This window comes from Oncorhynchus gorbuscha, linkage group LG06, assembly GCF_021184085.1.
Source record: "Oncorhynchus gorbuscha isolate QuinsamMale2020 ecotype Even-year linkage group LG06, OgorEven_v1.0, whole genome shotgun sequence".
NCBI classification, from domain to species: domain Eukaryota; kingdom Metazoa; phylum Chordata; class Actinopteri; order Salmoniformes; family Salmonidae; genus Oncorhynchus; species Oncorhynchus gorbuscha.
Window position 1 is genome coordinate 12,861,128 of NC_060178.1, and position 6,000 is coordinate 12,867,127.

Sequence of the window (6,000 nt, forward strand, 5' to 3'; positions counted from 1 at the left end):
TGTATGTGTGCCCTCCCCTGAAGCGTAAAGGGGATTATTCGCCACAAGACCAGGCAAATACGAGTCTGGAGGAAAAACAGTGAAGACCTGAATGTGGTCCAATGCAAACAGCCAAAGACATAGATAAGACCCAATCTGGCCTTCCCATCCCCGCAATGAGCTCATCCTCAACTATGTGCTCAGTCCATGTTCTGTTGATCTATGAGTAAGTGAAAGAATGGAGTTTGGGATGGATGTGTTTTGGTGGTACAGAGGTGGGTACATGCGGTTTTCTTTTGGTGGGTTTGGGAGATGCGTTTTGATGGTCTAAAAGTGGGTACACTTGCAGTAGCCAGCTCCACTTAAAAGGGCAACTCAAGCCATTTATACTGAACAAAAATATTTCGACGAGTTCACTAAGTCACAGTTAATAGAAGGACATCAGTCAAAAATAAATTCATGAGGCCCTAATCTATGGATTTAACACGACTGGGCAGGGTCTCAATCAGAATACATTTTTCCCCACAAAAGGGCTTTATTACAGACAGAAACACTCTTCTGTTTCATCAGCCGTCTGGCTGGCTGATCTCAGACAGCCGGATGGGGAGGTCCTGAGCTGGCGTGGTTACACATGGACTGCAGTTGTGAGGCCGGTTGGAGGTACTGACAAATTCTCTAAAGCTTATAATAGAAAAATAAACAAAATTATCTGGCAACAGCTCTGGTGGACATTCCTGTAGTCAGCATGCCAATTGTACGCTCCCTCGAGACATCTGTGGCATTGTGTTGTGTGACAAAACTGCACATTTTAGAGCGGCCTTTCATTGTCCCCAGCACAAGGTGTACCTGTGTAATGGTCAGCTTCTTGATATGCCACACATGTCAGGGTGAGGGATTATCTTGGCAAAGGAGAAATGCTCACTAATAGGGATGTAATCAAATTTGTGCACAAAATTTGAGAGAAATATGCATTTTGTGCGTGTGAAACTTTTCTGTGATGTTTTATTTCAGCTCATGAAACATGGGGCCAACACTTATATTGATAAAAATATAAGTAGTTGACTACAAACAGGGAGTTGACAGAAACAGAGCTGGCTTGACAAACTGGAGAGGCCATACTGGATACCTGGTGAAGGTACAGTAGATATACTCTGGGCCAAGTTCATTTGGGCATGCAACAGAAACCGTTTTAAAATGTAAATGAGCAAGTCCAAGTAACTGTTTCAGTCCCTTTTCTTCCGGTTGGTGCCTAATGAACACAACCCTAGATTATATCGGCAAATGTCTATGCCAATCCCACATTTAGAGCTGGTGTGGGCACCCTAAGGGAGATTATGGTGGCATTTAATCAAGCTACCAACATGCTATCAGATTGAGAAAGTTTGTGGTTTATTGGTCTTCAGGCCACAACTAGCCTGGTCTCAGATTATTTATTTTCTCCAAATGGCTTGACAATGATCGTAGGAGTTGGTAAGACCGCAAAAACAGATCTGGGATCAGGCAAGACCACACTACCCCTGAGAGGGAAACACTGAGGGAATTTCACCAGAACTCTTCCAAGTTGTCTGTGGTATTCATGTATCTTAAGAGAATTCCAGAAATAGACAATAGTAGTTGAAATTGGAGGGGAAAGCTGCCTCGTTACGGGATTATACAAGAAATATGGGGGTTAAAACTTGTTATGGCTGCAATCCCGATAAGTGTCATCAACAACCGCTGAATAGCGCTACATACAATAAATATTACTATAAATATTTATATTCATGAAATCACAAGTGCAATATAAGAAAACACAGTTTAGCCTTTTGTTAATACACCTGTCGTGTCAGATTTTGAAATTATGCTTTACAGCGAAAGCAATCCAAGCGTTTGCGTAAGTTTATCGATCACATGATAAAACATTAAGTACACATAACATCAGGTAGCTCGGTCACGAAAATCAGATAAGGAATCAAATTAATCGGATGTTTTCCCTCACGAGACTCCCAGTTACACAACAAATGTTCCTTTTGTTCCACAAAGATTATTTTTAGATCCAAAATACCTCTGTTTATTTGTCGCGTTATGTTCAGAAATCCACAGGAAAGAGCAGTCACGACAACGCAGACGAAAATTCCAAATAGTTTCCATAATATCCACAGAAACATGTCAAACGTTTTTATAATCAATCCTCAGGTTGTTTTCAAAATATATAATTGATAATATATCAACCGATAATGTCTTTCACAGTAGGAGAGGGGGAAATAATGGCTGTCCAACTTCTGTTGCGCAGGCAAAACTCATGTGACCACTTGACGCGATGTTATCGTTCTGGCTCATTTTTCAAAATAAAAACCTGAAACTGTCTGAAGACTTTTGACACCTTGAGAAAGCGATAGGAAAAGGAATCTGGTTCATATCCCTTTAAATCCAGCAATGGGAGGCTATGGAACATGGAGTTTTCAAAATAGAAGCCAATTCCTGTTTTGATTTTCCTCAGGGTTTCGCCTGCAATATCAGTTCTGTTATACTCAGACAATATTTTGACAGTTTTGGAAACTTTAGAGTGTTTTCTATCCAATACTAATAATAATATGCATATATTAGCAACTGAGACTGAGGAGCTGGCGGTTTACAATGGGCACCTTTTCATCCAAGCTACTCAATACTGCCCCTGCAGCCATAAAAAGTTAAGGCATACACACACATACAATAAAAACAGACTGCACTGTTCTAAGGGCTTAACTTAACTTCAGGTGGCCAGTCAGACCACAAGAGGAGAATATCATCATTTAGACAACTGAAAGAGCATCCAAAGACAATGAAAAACACATATTGGAGAGCGCTCTTTGCTATTGTAAAAAACATGAAAACATGCTCAGTCAGTCAGTAGCAGTGCTGGCCAGAGCAGACATCTCTAGAGATGTTCTATAAACACAACCTTTGGAAGAAGTCCTCCCTATTAGAATAGGATATTGGATTGTGAGGATGTTATTACTTCAGCTTGTTATTTCTACACAAGGTTCCCACTCGTACAGCCAGACAAAAGGGATACAAAGAGCACAAACTCCCAAGGACGAATACTGACAGAACAGGTTGATGGACGTCAAACGAGGGCTATAGGTGACGTCCAGGCCTCCAAGGATGGAATCTTGCTCTCAAAAAGGACAACTATACTCAAGTCACTCACTATCATTAATTTCACCACAGCATCCCCAGAGTATTGATCCTGCAGTATCCCTGAGTTGCATAATAACATTATGTCACCCACAGCAGACACTATGTCACGGTAGGGCTATTTGGCATCCTAGCATAGCATTATATAATGGTAAGGAGCTGCAGGTGACTGGTGGATAAGAGTGGAGACCAACACTGGAAAAGGAAGTGCAAAGTCACAGTCAAAATAGAATTAAACTGTACACAGACATTAACAAATAATATGCCTTAGTATGCAATGAATTATTTGGTACATGGGAATTTAACCTGAAATGTTATTTTTATGTGCACTAACTACATCAACATGCCCAGCCTTTAATCTGCAACAAGGGAATTTGATTGTAAACATCTTTTGGGAAATGCACATTATGTTTTTAATGCAGATTTGAGAATAATCACATGAAAATCTGTCGCCAATTGGATGGAAACCTAGCTACAGACAGCACAAGACAAGCTTGCTGGGGTAAATCAATGTGAAATCTCAAAATAGTGTGTAGATCTACAATGGACAGTAGCCTAATACACCTGATTGAAACGAATAACATTGAGGTACACAAATCAAGCCTCACATCAAGATTCAAGATCAGAAACTGTCAGAAAACATTCTGAAAAATATTCTCTCAAACAAAATTGTGTGATATTGAACAACCAATTTTTTAAATAGTCAAACAATAGCCTCAAATGGGTTCAATGAACAACCTAGTTAACAAGAGATGGGGATGTTGTAAAACGACTGCAACTGGAGACTTTGATCCTATGAACACACCTCTGTCAGCAGTACCACAGAGCCATGGCCTTGCAATCCAATAAAGACCAAACGTAGTAGGCCTGTTATCCAACAAGTAGGCTCGGCTACCAATACAGTCCCTGGTGGGGTCATTAGCTGGTTATGGGGAAAGCCCCATACCGGCGTCTTGTGTGGTTTTTGTCCTAGCACTACACAGCTGATTCAAATAATCAAATCTTCATTATGATTTGGTTATTTTAAAATCAGCTGTGTAGTACTAGGTTTTTTTTTTTAAAACGTGCACCCCTTGGGATCCACTGGACCGAGTTTGGAAACGTTGCCCTATACCTTTAAATTCACAAACACTACTAGAGTTAAGAAGTCTCCTGTGTTGACGAATTAGTAGACTAGAGGGAGACATAAGTAGGTATCCTAAACGGCAGTGCTGCACTCAGGTAATTCGCCCCTCACTCGGCGAATCACGACAACCGCCCAACAGAATAAAATCGACTTCAATTGCTTTCACTTACTTTATGAAGTAGCCGGCCCCCTCGTCCGTGAAACCCTCTTCCCATCCTCGAGGTAAATCTGCAATGGGCGAGTAGAAATAAGGTGCGTTACCTTGGAGAGTAGGCGCCTTCTGTGAAAGTTTTCTGCTTCATTGGGCTATATCAACAACGCACAAAAATCAAACCGTTTTATTCTGCAATGTTAAATGGCACCAATAGTCTGCTGGTCAAATGCATTAGAGACGAATACATGCATACCTGACCGTATCATATGTCCGGAATTGACAGGTTCGCCCGTTCGCGGATGGAGCCAAGTAGTAGTGCTCGTTTCATCGCTGCCAGAAAGACAAAAACACCTGTTAGAGGCAAGAAACACTCGACAAGCGAACTCTCATTAAAGATGCAGAAAGAACGACCACATTTGTATTTCGCCGACTCACTGAACGAAAAACACTCTGCCATCTCCGCAGACACCGAAAGACCATTGCTCAGGTAAGGTGTCGCGCCCAAACGGCGCCGCCATGATCCCGTTCTGAAGTCCTATTTGGTTCACTCTCCACTACATAGTCTCCAAGGAGATCGAGCCCAATGTTTACCGCTAGGGCGAAGAGACTATTAAAGGGGAGGCCTTTCGGCCAGTCAGTTGACGGATAAATGAGAGTACTTTCCTCCGCCGATATAAAATAGAATGATGCATGAATTAAAGTTATTCAATTGGAAACAAAGTTACAGCGGCTTTGCATAATCTAAGGTTTTGTAGGTATGGTCTACACGTGTAGTGCAAATATGTCAATGATTTAACAGGAATTGCGACTGTAGTATTAGGGTCTATTTCCATAATATTATTTAGAAATGGCCTAATTTGCTCAAATTATTTTTAGAGGCATTTAATTTACGATTGTCCCCATAATAATCTGTGCATTGGAATCTATGCAATTAGACATCAAAGGCAGAACCAGTGCCAAACAAAAATAAAATGCAACCGGTTAAAATTAGGCTAAAACAAGGATTAAAAGTACAAAATTGAACTAAACCAAATGCTCCTCTGTCCTTGCTTCCAACTAGCAACTAACTACTGCTGCTTCTTCTATTCATTTTAATGGAGGTTGGCATCCAATAAATGTTGCATTACCGCCACTTAGACTGGTGTATACTTTGCTTGAAAATAAAACAAATACCCTACCATCTAACCCTACACACTAAAAACCTGGGGCACAACTTTGGTTTTAGAAGTGGAGGAGACAGAACCAGGTGGGTGTCTGAGGGTTTTCCCTCAGAATTTCTTTGGGCACATAAAGCTCATTTCCTACATTTCTACACAATTTACTATGACCCCTTTGTGATCACTTTTATAGAAAAAATTATATATGTTTCTAAACATTTCACCATGAAGGTGGATGCTACCATGATTATGGATAATCCTGAATTAATTGTGAATAATGAGGTGACCAAGAACCTGATGGTCACTCTGACAGAGCTCTAGAGTTCCTCTGTGGAGATGGGAGAACCTTCCAGAAGGACAACCATCTCTGCAGCACTATACCAATCAGCCCTTTATGGTTAAGTGGCAATACGAAAGACACTCTTCAA

The 6,000-nt window shown here is 40.9% G+C and overlaps 1 pseudogene; it reads right to left on the minus strand.

Moving 5' to 3' along the window:
* The window catches only part of LOC124037392, a 202,799-nt pseudogene extending 197,788 nt beyond the window's left edge, over window positions 1-5,011 (minus strand).
* Window positions 5,012-6,000: the final 989 nt, after the last annotated feature.